General features: G+C 34.1%; 1 protein-coding gene across 2 annotated transcripts in view; it reads left to right on the plus strand.

The window, feature by feature from the left end:
* The window catches only part of MCU (mitochondrial calcium uniporter), a 158225-nt gene that overhangs the window by 19778 nt on the left and 121702 nt on the right, over positions 1–16745 (plus strand). The window lies entirely within an intron of this gene.

Here is a 16745-nt window from a genome sequence, read left to right on the forward strand (position 1 = left end):
ATACATAAACCAGTAAGTCATTTATTATTATCATCAAGTACTATGTACTGTACATAATTTTATGTGCTATACTTTTATTACAGTGCAGTAATTTGTTTACACCAGCATTACCATAAACACATGAGTAATGTGTTGTGCTATATTACCATGGCTGTGACATCACTAGGTGATAGGAATTTTTTTGGTTCATTATAATTTTATGGGGCCAACATCATTTTTGTGATCCATCGTTGAACAAAATGTTGATATGTGGCACATGACTATACTTAAAGTGGCCTACAGGCTACAATATACTGATAAACTGGTTCTCTAGAGGGAGAAAAGCCTCTGATTTGCAGTGTTTGCCTATTTCTGTGGTATAATTACTCCCACTATGGGATTCAAAGAGTGTATAACAATCTGCTCTTCGTCTGGTGCCAGCCAGCTCACCACTGCTGAACATTTGGCTCCTTGTCTGACCCCCAACTGCTGCCACTTTTCCCCTTGCCCACTCCGTTATTGTGATACCTCCTTGCTGTTCCTCAAACATGCCAGATATGTACCTACCTCACAGAGTCTTTGCATTTGCATTTTTCTATAGTTAGAATGCTCTTCTCCTGAATACATGCAGGTTTGCTTATATCTTATCTCTCTTGTCTGCTCAAATATATTCTATGATCTGCCTGTATAAAAATGCAGTCTTTCCCCATCTACTAAACACTCCCTTTCTCCGTTATGTACTCTGCTTTATTTTTTCTTGGCATTTCCAGCATATTGTGTGTTTACATATTACTTGCTATTCCTTCCTGTCCCCTCCATTGGAGCTGGAACATTTTCCTCACTACAGAATTGTTAGCACCTAAAAGAATGCCTAACACACAGGCACTCAAGTAGTTGAATGGATTAATATGTACCTCTTTTAAAGATGCACGTTTGAGTGAGTGTATTTTCCTATCTGGGAACATCTTTTGTATGGAAAGAATTTTTAATTTTTATTTCATTGGTTGTCCTGAAATGATTTCTAATATATGCTACAGTATTTTCGTACCTATCTGATTTGATGCCTGGCTATAGTGATGCATTAACTGTTTTTTTTTTTAGGCAGTGTTTTCTGTTGGTAGGGATAATGGTTATATTTGCTATTGAGATTAAAAAGAAGCATTTCATTTTGGTTCAAATGAAAATAACTGCAGTATATATAAACATATCAGTTCGGTCCTGTCATTGTTATTGTAACTTGAAATAATTGTTCACTTAAGCTCCTTATGAAGAACTCAACAATATTTATGGTTAAGTGTATGTGTGGTAATGTGTTATTCTCACAATGATGTCATTGTGAGTTTTAAGATCTGTGGTAAGTAACATGAAAATGGAGTCTACATTATATTTGAAGTTTAAAATGGGTTTATGAGTACACTTTTCTCTATAAATGTGAAAATTTATAGACCAATTTGGCATACTAGCTTATAATTAAAAAGGTTTATGACTTCACTTGAACTAGATACTGTCTTTTCCTCTTGATCCCAGTTGCTGCTTTTTTCTTTCTTGAAGTGAAATTCAACACTCCACTTGACTTAGTCTAGGCATAGACTACCATTACAATGAGGTAGCAAGATTGAGTTGTAGTTTCTGCCAGTTTTCTTTTTTTAAAACTTAAGTATTTTTGCAAGTAAAATTTCAGTGTAATTAGAGTCGAAAGCATGATAGCCAGAGTTACTTGTTCCATATTAATCTTTTTTGGGGTAACCATAGTAACACATTTGTTTGGGGGTTTGAATCACAGAAGTCAGAGAAGACGGTCACTTGAATTGAAAGTTGTCACTTCTTCCTGGCAGACAATTAAGTAATGGAGAAAAAAACTTTCTCTTTTATGAGAGTGTGTGTTACTTTCATGATTGACATTTTAACTAAAATTTGCAATATTTCTTTCCTCAAGACTTTTGGACATTGGAGAAAAATTCCCTTTGTCTTACGAAAGCTTAATTTCCTTTGTTCTGACTTTTTTCTTCAGAAAATGTTTATCTTCTAGAGTTTTTTTTTTTTTAAGATTTTATTATTTTTTTAGAGCAGTTTAAGATTCACAGCAAAATTAAGGGGAAGGTATAGAGATTCAGATTTTTTATTGCAACTACATTTTTAATAATTACCAGATAAATTTGTCAGAACAAAGATAAACTTAGTGTTTTGTTTATATGTATGACGCTATGATTCTTATTTTTTTCTAACACATTCAGAATTATCCATTTTAAAAGCTCTTACCTACATATAATTATCTATATATTAAATCTTTATCATAGAAAAATTAAGATATAGAGAAATGGAGGGAAGAAGAAAATGCTATTTAGAGACATTTGTTAACATTTTTATGTGTTTCCTTCCAGACATTTTTTGTGGAGTTCATCTTGCTTTTCATAAAAGAATTATTCATTTTTATATATGACATAAAACTATATATTTTGCTTCCTTTGCTTAGCATTATACCAAATATTTAGCTAACTTGTCATGAACATTTAACAACAGCATAATATTCTAAAAACTGGCTGTATCATTGTTTGTGTTTACAATACAATTTTCAAAAAAGATCTTTGGTCGCACATTCAAGAGTTTTAAAGAATAAACCATCTTTCTCCTTGAAACTGGTTTGAAGAAAATTGAAAAGAAAAAAGAAACACATCAATATTCACTTGATTTGCCTTCTGTAGTGCTCCTGTATGAACAGAATTGGTTACTGACCATGGTCTTATACAGTCACAAATAATAGCCACAAGTTACAGTAAAGTTATTTAAAGCATCTTTAAAAGTCCATCTGTTTGAGATGCTGTCTTCAAGAAACCTTTTGCCAGTATATGAAAACTGTCAGATTCTTCTTAGGCTTTCAGAAAGCCTATCCTTTCATCTGTAGATTTGGTAACCAAGAATAATAAGGAATAATCATCTTATAAACTCTTTTTTAGAATTGCTATGGTGTTTTCTTAGCTTATCATTCTTTCATAAAGGTGGGTACATGTACTATACTTAAAAAAAAAACAACAACAAAAAAACAAGTTTCTCCGTTACACATTTGTTTCCAGTCTTTTGCTATTCCTTATTTGCATTGCTACAATGAATAACCTTGTGCATTCATCTTTGCTCCTGTATGAGTTTATAGCATGTGTTCCTAAAAGCAGAAGGTAAGAGAATTACTGCGTTTATGTCTTTGCCAACACAATATGTTATCAGACTTTTGGATCAATGTCTAATTGATGAAAAAAATGGTATCTCAATTTAGATTTAATTTTCTTTAAATGAGTTGATAAGAAGTTGAACATCTTTTTAAAGAACAGTATATCCTTTTGCTGTGCACTAAAGCTTCTATTCTTTAACTCTTAATAGTGTTGTTGATCTTTTTCTTTGTGATTTGTAGGAGCTCTTTGTATATCAGAGAAACTAACCCTTTGTGATATGAGTTGTAATATTTTTTTCATTTTGTTAGTTTTTAACATTTAAATTCTTTATGTCTGAATCTACACATTCAACTCTTAGGCACATTTTAAAGGCTGTGTTGTATATGAAAGTAGGGAGCTACCTGTAAATGTCGCTAAGTGAATAAAATATTACTCTTGAAAATATCCGAAGATAATTTTGTGGATAGAGGTTAGATTCATTCCTCCTCCTTATGAAGAAGCAAATTTAAGCTAAGCACGTGGAAGAATTTTCCCTCATAATATCAGCTTTAATATGGAATGGGCATCCTTGCGACTAGATGGATTCTTGTTAGTAGATCAGTTATTGGAGATACCAACTCTTGTCCCTATTCATTGCACAAAATAGGCACTTAGTGTTGAATAAATGAATCTTTGGATCATCTGGCAAGTTAGATTAGCTGGTTTCTAATAATGCTTTTTTAAAAAATTTTTATACCATTTTTATTTAAAAATCCTAATTTCTGTGTCTGTACATTTTTATATAACAGAAATTTTATTCCTTTCCTCCTTTCTTGCTTAATTCCTTTTCCCTCTTTTCTTCCCATATTGCTCTAAGATAACCACGTTGCAGACTATATATCCTTCTATATTTCCTGTATTTGAGTCATCATCCTATCTATTTTTTGTCTGCCTGTCTATCAGTGCACGTACACACACTCCTCCAGGCACACATGCATATGTATAGTTTTTAAAAATTTTGTTTCATATAATTGGATCTTATTTGCATTCTTTTCTGTATTGTGTTTTTCTCACTTGATAATAATGATTAGAACATCTTCTAAGTGATCTAGTATAGCTTTAAATTATTTACTTAGTGGCTGTATAAAATATGCTATTATTTATGAGATTATTCCCTAGTGCAGCTCTACCTTTGTTTATTTAGCTAATTCCTTGTTATTGATGGACATTTACTCTGTTTTTCATTTTTTCCCCCACTTTGAACATTGTAGTGACCATCTTGTGGTGGCACATTTATTCTATGAGTTAAAGAATCAAGAGTGGAATTGCTGATTCAAAGGATATATACATATGATACATGTATATTTAATAATAATTAGTAATTTCTGTCAGATTGTTTTCCAAAACCAACAACAAAAAAGCCTTTCTATGGTCCCTTCTGAGTCAGGTAAGATCATAAAATATGATAAGCCTTTTGTAGTCGTTATAAGATTTAAGTTATAAGATTTGCTGGATTCTTAGAAGACATTATCTGAATACTTATCTTTATAAAATCAATTCTTTCTGTGTTCTGAGTGACTGTTACTTTAATCTAAAACAAAATTTGTTCCTCAAAGTTCTTTGTTATGTACCCAGTGCCACTGTAATATTCTAATAGACTAGAGGGTAAATGGAATTGAGACAGATTTTAAAATCTGACTTTGCGGATAGAGTTGCGACATAAAGGACATTTTGGTAATAGATTTTTATCTTTAAATTGGGTATTTGCTTGGTTACAAGAGGATTAATTATCAGAATCTCTTTTTCTAGTAGTCTCTCAGATTGAGCAGATTACTATAGAACACCAATGTTCAGAGAGGGAATACCGTAGAAAATGTATGGGTAGTTGTTGTAGTTTTACACAGCAGATAACATCTAGAATAAAGAATAGATGAAAATGCTCATTGAGGATTAGTATTCTTGAAACATCATCAAAGACAACATTCCCAAGCCTAACATTCACAGCTATTCATAATCTTGTCCATCTTGTATATTAAAGATATTTCCCATGAAGCTCAATACACTTTTCCTTAGTCTTGTTTTCTTGTTTGCCACACTTATTTCCAGTGCCATTCATTGTTCTTATCCTTTAGACCAAGGGTCCCTAACCCCTGGGCCAAGGATTGGTACTGGTTCCTGACATGTTAGGAACCAGGCAGCACAGCAGGAGGTGAGTGGCAGGCTAGGGAGCGAGCGAAGCTTCATCTGTATTTGCAGCCGTTCCCCAGCACTAGCATCATCGCCTCAGCTCCACCTCAGATCATCAGGCAATAGATTCTCATAGGAGCACCGGTCCCTGGTGCCAAAAAGCTTGGGGACCACTACTTTAGATGGTATATACCTCTCCTTCTACACCTCTGTAGAAAGAGCATTACAGTACTACATCTTTTCAATATTCAAATGCCATCTCCTTCATGAAGCCTGACTTCTTCAGTTCACAGTGATCCTTTTTAGCTCTTAACTCTTATAGCACTGATATTGTAAATTTCTTTTGCCTGGTTCCTAGATGTATATATTTATGTAGCAGGAGAGTTTTTTGAATTTTTATTCAGTGCTTCTGGTGTGTGCAGTGCTATTCTAAATAGTGGGTACACAGAGATGAACAAGATAGGCAATGTCTCTGTCTTCATGGAGTTTATATTGTAGGGAGAGATAGCCAATAAGTTAATTAACAGACAGTAAGAATCTGATGAAACATCTATGAAGAATGAATCAGATACCTTAGCTGGACGTGGTAGAACCCATTCTAGTTAGTTTAAGCAGAAAAAAATTTTTTTAGGTAGCTCACAGAATCTTTGGGGATTCTCACAGAGAATCAATCTTGGAGTCTCTTGAGTCAGGAACAATGTCCAAATTATACCACTAAGCAACATCATTGGAGACTCTACTGCTTTTGGCACTGGGAACAGATATTAGAATTTGCACTGTCTCTTCTTCAGAATGGATTCCATATGGTACCTCTATTATATCACTTGCTTTGTAATTGAAATGCCATGCGGATATATTAGGTAGATAGAACCTAAGTCAGTTATGTGCTTCCCATTTGTAAGAGAGGCTGCTGAAATGAATTTCTGACTTTCGTCTTTGGATGATGGGAATTATGAGAGGAGAAATTTTCCAAATGAAAAGACTATTTAAAGGTGCTGAGTAGTTAAAAAGTATGGGAAATTTGATATGGTAGAGAGTGATTGCAGAGTTAATTTAGATTTGAGTAGTCAGAGAAGACCTCTCTGAGGTCAAGATTCTTGAACCCTAAATGACAAGGAGTAATTCATGTAATAAGGGTGAAAGATATTTCAGTAGAGAGAATAAGTGAAAAGGCCCTGGTTTGGGATCAGTATAGGAGTTTGGGATGGTGAATGAGGTTGGCCTATTGGAGGAACAGCAGGATGGCAGGTGTTGCTGGAGTGTGGTGAGTGAGAGGGAGTGTGATATGAGATAACAAAGGAGAGAAGGGTTTTGTTTTGTTTCATTTTAACAGAAATTTGAGAGTACTCATCTTACTTCCCCCTGAGATGTCCTGTAGGGATGTAGAGTAGGGATGTAATTATAGGTGTGTAGTAAAGAAATATATTTCTGTATTATTAAACCCCATGAGCTGTTAGATATCATGGACTGACTAAAATTATTTGCATACTGGTTTAGGAGGAGAACAGCATGAAGTTTCTAGCAAAGATACAAAATACTGGAAAAACTACATGTCAAATGAGTAGTGAGATGAAGCCTTCTGTTTTAATTCCAGTGCCCCAACCTGGTGTGGCTTGAGAGACATTGCTGCTTTATTCCTCTTACCTTGATGTATAGGAACAATGTTGTGTGGTTAGTTACTTGTGTTGTACTAGGTCTCATAACTGCTTCAGAATAGCAAAAAGCTCCAACCCCAAATGTGCACTGATAGATCTTTCTTATTAAATAATTGCAGTATACAGTGAAATGATAGAAAAATTCTTTTTAGAGGTTGGTTTTTTTTTTCAAAGAAATCAACCCCACAAACAAGTGAGATATTTTGCCTTCAGAATGCAGAACAGTTACCACTCTGAATAAAGTAGACTCTGCTTCTTGTTCACTCTCTTTTCCATTGCCATTTCCAGTTTAGACTGGGACAGGTAGTCCAGATGCATCTAATATTCTCATACTGCAGCGTGGCATTTGGACTTTAAATGGATACTAACAAGACCACAGGTGGTAATACTCTTAACTCAGAGTTTCTCAACCTTGGCACTACTGATATTCTGTTCCAGATAATTATCTGTGATTGGAGGACTGTCCCATGCATTGTAAGAGGTTTGGTAGCATCCCTGGCTTCTACCCATTAGAAGGCAGTAGCAGCCTTCCCAGTTGCGATAACCAAAAAATGTCTTTAGACATTGTCATATATGACAATGTATGGTCGAGAACCACTGCTCTAACTATATCTTTCTGCCTTCTTTTAGAATGTATTCTATTTGTCCTTTCTAATAGTATCTGATGGCTATACCCTATAGGTACTTTGCAGAGAATGTATCCATGTGAACATTTCTGAATATGACCTTTTAATCCTAAACATGCAGAAAGTTTTAACATCGTTTCAAAATGAGAAGACAAAATTTCTTTTTCCTTCTGTGTATATCCTTTGGGTTTTTCCAATATTACTTTTGTAAGATCTTATAAGATAATGTATGCAAAAGTGCACTGTGGGAGATCTTAATGGATGCAATGGTTGACTCCTCGATAACTACTTCAGCTTTTTTCCGTTGTGCAACAACAGTATGATGTCTGAATTTGACCCTAGCCTCACATGTGAGCTCTGATTAGCCTTAGCCAGTGCTTTTGAAACTTCCAGTGGTTCATGACATTATTAATAAGGGTCATAAAATCAATTTAAAATAAATGTAATACAAAAAAATCAGTGAATTGTGCATGGTAAGGATAAGTATTATATCATAAAATATTTGTTAACTCCTCTGTGTATGTGCGTATGTGTACATTTGTGTGTACTGAGTCTTGATGTAAAATATTTCTTATTGTGTCTTGTGGCTGAAGAAGTTAAAAAGCCACTGGTCTAAGCCAATCATGCAAATTTCAGCCACCACCTTGCCAGTGATTGATTCAGGAGCCCCGGTCTAAGCCAGTCTGTTCATGGAATTCCTCCTGTAGCAGTAACTGATTCTGGGATGGGCCTGTGATCTAATATGGCTCACTCAGTCAACCTGAAGGATAGGACTATGGATAAGGGAACCTTCAGTCTTCTACTTCATGAGTACAGAGAAGCCTGTAAATCTAGTTGCTACTGGGTGCCATCTAAAAAACCAGAGGAAGAATCAGCCAATGAGGTTAAAGATGGACACAACTTGGATCCTTTTAGACATTGCAGAACTGCTCTATTAACTGGCCTTAAAGCCCACTCCTAACTCTGCTCTTCCATGTGTGGACAATAAATACATTTCCATGATGTTTAAACAACTTTAAGTCTGTTTTGTTCTGTTTGTAACTGAAAGAGTACTGACTGATGGGTGTAGATGATGGTAGTGATATTTTGGAATAATTGCTGGGAATTTATCTTAATTTTTATTTTTGGAATCTGGCTGAAAATCATACTGACTCTTTTTTTTCATCTGGGAAATGGAATTCGAACTAAGTTATTTGAGGTCTCAAATAGAGCAGAGTGCTTTATTTGAATGCAATATTTAATATTTGTAGAGCGTGCTGCTTTATGAATATGTGAATATTATACTTATAAAATCTCATTTTAAGGATTCTATTAGCCATCCAATTGGTTTTTCTTTTCATTATTAGGTTTGAAGCATACTCTCTTTTCTAAACTTTCTTTTTATCTATTCTCAGAGATTCTTTTGTTTTCTGAGCTATGAAAACAGCTATGATTTTTTTTTTTTTTTATGTTTGGTTGTCTTTATTTCTCTTCAGAGTATTCAGAAGGAGAAAAATCATTTGTCTCATCCTTTTTAAATGACCAAAAATAATAATCAAGAATGTGTATAGAACAAGCCTGTGAGAAAATAAAAATTACTAACTCATTGAGACTTAGTCCTTTATTCTAGGTATTCTTGTCAGTGAGCACCCACAGAACGGATATTGGAAGACTAAGGTTATCCTTAGCTTCATTGTCAAAGGATACGGCTCTCTCTCTCTCTCTCTTTTAATAACTTTATTGAGAGATAATTTACATAACCTTGACATTCACCCTTTTAAAGTATACAATTCAGTGGTTTTAAGAATATTTTCATCACTGCACAAAGAAACCCCATACCCATTAGGCAGTCACTTGCCATTTCCCCCTACACCCATCCTCGGGCAATCACTAATTTACTTTCTTTTTCTATGGATTTTCCTAATCTGAACTTTTTGCTTAAATGGAATCATACAATACATGGCATCTTATGACTGGTTTCTTTCACTTACCATAGTGTTTTTGAAGATCATCCCTGTTGTAGCATGCTTCAGTACTTTATCTCTTTTTATCGCATAACTTAATCCATAATATTTCATTCTATGGATCTACATATTTTATTTATCCATTCAACAGTTAATACATGTTTGGGTTATTTACATTTTTGACTATTATGAATAATGCTGCTATGAACATACTTGTACAGACTTTTCGTGAACATATGTTTTCATTTCTCTTGGGTATATATGTAGGAGTAGAAATGCAGGGTCATAGGATAATTCTATGTTTAACTTTTTGAGGAACTGACAAACCGTTTTCCAAAGCATCTGCTCCGTTTTACAATCCCATCAACGATATATGAGGGTTCCAACTTCCCTACATCCTCACTAACACTCATTATTGTCTGTTGTTTTTTTTTTTTTAGCTATTCTAGTGGGTGTGAAGTAGTATCTCTTGATTTTGATATGCATTTCTCTAATGATTAATGATGTTGAACATACTTTCATGTACTTGTTAGCCATTTTCATATCTTCTTTGGAGAAATGCCTATTCAAATTCTTAGCCCATTTTTAAATTGGGTTGTTTGTCTTTCCGTCGTTGAATTGTAAGAATAGGAATGTCTTTTTAAGCTTTTCTTTATGTTTTATGAATTTATCATCTATTCATTTTTCAGTCTAATAACTCTTGTCCCCAAAGAAGGCAGTCATATGTCCTTTTTGGTGTCTTTCAGTTTTTTTAAGTACCAGTCATAAAGGCAGTAAGTCATGTATTTTTTAAAAAATGAAATGGGATTGTTGATGCACAAAAACAGGTAAGTGGAAGAAATTATAAAGCATTACTAATATAAGTCAAATGTGGTAGGATCTGGCGAAATGAATTAAATCCCTTTAATTCCCATGGGAATCTGATTGAGCAGGGAAGCCATGACTGCTGAATCTGTCAAACAAATGCTATTGGTTTCTGGCACACTCCTTAAGCACAATCCCTCACCAGCAATATAAGAGACATTTGTATATAACATTGTAAGGTTTTGTACATAATATTTTGATAATGTATTTGTTTTACCCTCCTTCAAAAGGAATTTGGGTATTCAAAGAATTCATAACTGGTTTAACTGGACCATGAGAATGATTTACATAGCATAGTAGTAAATGAAGGCTATTAAATATATTCTTAGCTTGATTAAACTACAGGAGAGAGCATCCATGATACCAAAATTGCCCATTTGATTTTATTCTACATTTTGTAAATTTAATATGAGTGTAATCTTTGGAGCATTTATACTTGATTAATATTAAATGGAAAAAATAGACTATCTGTAAGGAGTGCTGAAAGAAAGGTAGAGAGGGTTGGAAAGAACACAGGCGGTAGTAACAGACTGGGTTTCCAAATCTACCATTTCCTCCTTGGGTGACCTTGTACGAGCCACATTTATCTCTCTAAACATCACTCTTCTCATATATAAAATGGGATGGATAAAATCTGCCTTGTAACTTTGTTGTAAAGATAAAATGAAGCAATGTATGGAAAGCACAGGGTAGTGCTTTAAAAGACACTCAATTGATGGTACCTGCTATATGTTGTTTGAAATATAAATATTTTTATGTAATGGGGGCAGAATTTAGATAGTCTTATTTAGCTGAAATTAGAGCATTTATTTAATCTTGACAAACCTTTCTGATAATTTCATTTAGTAGAAGGTAGATAAAACAAACCTGGCCCTCCTTTCTTTTTTAAGAATTAATTTCTTACTATAATGGTAAAATATGCTTGCTGAAGAAAATTTAGAAAAATATTTTGAAAGTTACATTTTAAAAATTCAAAAATAGATAGGAATCTGTGAACAGAGGCTTTAAATTGGAATGTGGTCCAAGAAGTAAAGAAAAATCTCTTGAAATAATAATAACAATATTAATTGGAAATTATGAGTAAAAACTGGAGGTGGTTTCTTTAAAGACTGATGCATACTATGAAAGAAATTCCTTGCTTTGCTCAGAACTAAAACAGACATTTACAAAAGACCAATGGGGAAGATATACAATTAAGAGTGACTTTAGAGTATTATCTGAATGGGCTCAAAATGAGATGAGGATTCTAAAGTTACTAAGAAAACCAAAACGTTTTTTAAAACTGGACTAATAGGAATAGGTAAGAATAGGCTTGCTATTTGTATTTAATGTTTTTAAAACAGATGGCAATGAAAGCATAATTTCTTACCTCTTCACATTTCTGATAAGGAACTTTTTTTGACTTGTATAATGGAAAATGACACTAATAAGGGGTAGTCAAAGTCTGAGAATAGTGAAGAGCCTATAAGGGAGCATAGAGTTGTCCCAGAAAAAAATCATAAACTATGTGTTACTCAGAATTTACATATGAGATTATCCGTGGTCTTTGGAGGATTGAAGATGGTGTTCTGAAAAAGAGAAGAAAGTAGATTTGCAGACCAAAGAAAGACAGGTGCATAAGCAGGATTCTAGAATCGATATTAAAAATGGATTTTAAAAATTGTAAATATTTTTAAGGAGAAAGTGATAGTCGCAGGGTACCCTAATTTTCTTTACAAATAGGGTCGTGAAACTAGTAGTTGAGTGAATTGCTGTATCCATGCTGTTCAGTAATTAGGCACTAGCCACAGGTGACTTGAAATGTGAGTAATTTAAATTGAGATGAACTGTAAGTGTATACATCAGATTATTTACATGTTGAAATGATAATATTTTAAATATGTATATTCGTGTGTATATTTGGATATATTTAAAATAAAATATATTAAAATTAATTTTACCTGTTTTTGAAAAACTTTTATTAATGCGGCTATAGACTTTTAAATTATATATGCGGCTCACATATTGGAAATGCGTTGGGCAGCACTGTGCTTTATGCAGAGTAATAGTTGCTAAGTTATTTTAGGAAAATTTAAAGTTAAGGTATTGGATATTGAATCAAGGTTATAATAATTTCCTTGTAAAAAAATGAGGACTTTACATTCTTATAATTAAATAGATTTATAACTAAACACCCAAAGAGTTTTAATCAACAGAATGCATATGTATTATGGTACACTGTTGTAGTGACTATGATAATAGCAGACAGTGGGGAAATGATAGCAATAGGCAGATACTTTTGTTCAGCATTTTAAAAATTATTTTTTAAAATTAAAATTTTAATTTTGAGGTAATTACAGGCATGCCTTGGAGATATTGTGGGTTTTCCACACTGCTGCAATAAAATGAATATTGCAATACAGCAAATATCTCAATAAAATGAATATTGCAATAAAGCAAGTCACGAAGTTTTTGGTTTCCCAGTGCATGTAGAAGTTGTATTTACACTATGTTGTAGCCCACTAAATGTGCAATAGCGTTATGGCTAAAACACAATGTATATACCTTAATTAAAAAATACTTTATTGCTAAAAAATGCAAACTACCACCTGAGCCTTCAGTGAGTCAGAATCTTTTTTTCTGGTAGTGGATCTTCCCTCGATGTTGATGGCTGATTAATGAACAAAGGTGGTGATTGCTGAAGGTTGGGGTGGCTTTGGCAGTTTATAAAATAATAAAACAATGAGGTTTGCCACATAGATTGACTCTTTCACAGATAATTCCTCTGTAGCATGCGATACTATTTGATAGCATTTTATTCACAGTAGAACTTCTTAGAAAATTGGAGTCAGTCCTCTCAAACCCTGCTGCTGCTTTATCAACTAAGTTTATATATTCTAAATCCTTTGTTGTCATTTCAGCAATCTTCACAGCATCTTCAGGAGTACATTCCATTTCAAGAAATCATTTATCTTTGCCATACATAAGAAGCAACTTCTTATCTGTTAAAGTTTTATCATGAGATTGCAGCAATTCAGTCACATGTTCAGGCTCTATTTCTAATTCTAGTTCCTTTGCTATTTGTACCACAACTGCAGTTACTTCCTCCCCTGAAGTCTTGAACCCGTCAAAGTCATTTATGAGCGATAGAATCAACTTCTTCCAAATTCTTGTTGATGTTGCTATTTTGACCTCGTCCCATGAACTATGAATATTCTTAATGGCATCTAGAAAAATGGATCTTTTTCAGAAGGTTTTCAATTTACTTTGCCCAGATTCATCAGACGAATCACTACCTGTGGCAGAGATAGTCTTACAAAATGTATTTCTTAAATAATAAGACTTGAAAGTCAGAATTACTCCTTGATCCATGGGCTACAGAATGGATGTTGTGTTAGCAGGAATGAAAACAACATTAACCTCATTGTATGGCGCCAGTCAGAGCTCTTGGATGACCAGGTGTATTGTCAATGAGCAATAATATTTTGAGAGGAATTTTTTTTCCCCCTGAACAGTAGATCACAACTGTGGCCTTGAATTATTGAGGAAACCATGTTGTAAACAAATATGCTGCTGTTGTTCCATTTATAGAGCACAATCACAGTAGATTTAGCATAATTTTAAGGATCCTAGGATTTTCAGATTGGTAAATGAGCATTGGCCTCAACTTAAAATCACCAGCTGCATTAGCCCCCTAACAAGAGAGCCTGTCCTTTAAAGTGTTGAAGCCAGGCATTGACTTCTCCTCTCTATGAAAGTCCTAGATAACATCTTCTTCCAGTATAAAGCTGTTTGTTCTACATAGAAAAATCTGTTGTTTAGTGCAGCCACCAACCTTAACCTTCATTAATTACCTGAGCTAGATCTTCTGGATAACTAACTTGTTGCAGCTTCTACATTGGCACTTGCTGCTTTACTTTGCACTTTTATGTTACGTAGACAGCTTCTTTCCTTAGACCTCATGAACCAACCTGTGTTAGCTTCATACTTTTCTTCTGTAGCTTCTTCATCTCTTTCAGCCTTCATAGAATTGAAGAGAGTTAGGGCCTTGCTCTGTATTGGACCTTGGCTTAACGGAATGTTGTGGCTGGTTTGATCTTCTATCAAGACCACTAAAACTTTCTTTATATCAGCAATAGGGCTTTTATGCTTTCTTATTATTTGTGTCTTAAGTGGAGTAGCACTTCTAATGTCCTTCAAGAACTTTTTCTTTGCATTGACAGCTGGACTATTTGGCACAAAAGGCCTAACTTTGCACCTGTCTCAGCTTTTGACAAGTCTTCCTCACTAAATGTAATCATTTCCTAGCTTTTGATTTACAGTGAGAAATGTGTGACTCTTCCTTTCACTTGAACATTTAGAGGCCATTGTAGGGTTAATTGCCATAATTTCAATATTGTTGTATCTCAGAGAACAGGGAGTCTTGAGAAGAGAAGAGAGATGGGGGAATGGCCGGTTGGTGGAGCAGTCAAAACATACAAGACATTTACTGATTAAGACATTTACCGCAAAACAATTATAATAGTAATATCAAAGATCACTGATCATGATCACTATAACAATTATAATAATAATGAAAAGTTTGAAATATTGCAAGAATTACCAAAATGTGACACAGACACGAAGTGAGAAAATGCTGTTGGAAAAATAGTGCTGAGGGGCTTGCTCGACGTGGGGGCGCCACAGACCTTCAATTTGTAGAAATCATGAAGTGCAGTAAAACAAAGCACAGTAAAACGAGGTATGCTTGTATAGATTTATGTGCAATTGTAAGAAATTCTGCAGAGAGAGAGATCTAGTGTGCCCATTTCCCCCAATGGTAATATTTTTCCATACTGTAGTACTGTATTACAACCAGAATATTGACATTGATACAATCTAGTGATCTTATTCCATTTTCTCCGTTTCGCTCATGTATAGGCTCTTTATCCACCACCACACTCAAGATACAAAACAGTTCCATCACCACAAGGATATTTCCTTTTGTTCTTTTATAACCACACCCATCTTTTCCCTCCCTACTCCCTAACCCCTTTCAACCACTAATCTGTCAATTTCTATAGGTTTGTTTTTTCAGGAATGTTATATACATGGACTCCATACAGTATGTTACCTCATGAGATTGGCTCCTCCTCTCCGCCACTCAGCATTTTAATAGTTCATTCCTTTTTTTCTTTATTGTGGAAAAAATATGTAACAGTATTTATTTTAGCCATTTGTAAGGGTATAGTCAGTAACATTAAATATGTTTGTTGTGTTGTATATCCTTCACTACTATCTATACTTAAATTTTTTTATCATCCCCCAAAAAACTATACCAATTTAACAATAATTTTCCTCCCTCACCCGCTAGTAACCTCTACTCTTCTTTCTCTCTCTCTGTGAATTTGCCTATTCCGGATACTTTATGTAAGTGTAATCATATAATATTTGTCCTTCTGTCTGGCTTATTTCACGAAATATAATGCTCTCAAGGTCATTCCATGTTGAAGCTGAGTAATAGTATGCCATTCAACTTTTTTATTAATGACATGGATGAAATATTGATGACTTGCTTTGCATATCTATTTATGATCAGAAGCTAGCAATAAGTTGTAAAGTTAATATATTTTTTTCAAAATAGAGCTCGAAAATAGTTATTAGACTGCAGGATAGACTAAATTGATCAAGATGTATTGAACACTGAAAAATAAAATTTCACATATGATTCCAAAAATAAGTGTTATTGTAGATGGATGAAATGTGGTTTAATAGCAGATAATGTGAAAAATACCTGGTGGCTTTCATTTGACAAAATGTTCAGTGTGAGTCCACAGTGTGATTTTGGGCTCTGTTAATAGAAGCAAAGTGTCAAGGAGGACTGCGATTGTTTCAGAGTATTGTGTTCATTTCTGGTACCTTATTTTATGGATACCAGAAAATAAGAGCAAGACCAGGATAATCTGCCAGGAAGGTAATAGCTACTCAGCATTAGAACACAATCTATAGTAAGATGGAGTGGACTGCCTTGGGAGGTAGTCAGGTTCTTGTCAAAGAATTTGTTCAAGGAGAGCCTGGTTGAACATTTAGTAGGGACATTGTAAAGTCTTTTTATATCTATCGTTGGGAGTGTGGGGATAGATAAGGTGCTCCATTATATATATTACCTTTGTAGATCCTCAGCCTTGAGATTTTGTAACTAGAACATTGTCGAATCCTGAGGTTTAATAATAGTGGTTGTCTGTAGGAGATAGGATTGCAGGAGACTGTCACTTTCCATGTTATATATTTCTATATTTAATTTTAGTTCTTACGAGTATGTATTACCTACTTTTTAAAAAGCAAAGAAAGTCGTAAACAAATATTCTTGTTTTGCAAATTTTACAATTT

The sequence above is a fragment of the Pteropus medius genome, unplaced genomic scaffold (assembly GCF_902729225.1).
Source record: "Pteropus medius unplaced genomic scaffold, Ma_sr-lr_union100, whole genome shotgun sequence".
In the NCBI taxonomy this organism is placed as follows: domain Eukaryota; kingdom Metazoa; phylum Chordata; class Mammalia; order Chiroptera; family Pteropodidae; genus Pteropus; species Pteropus medius.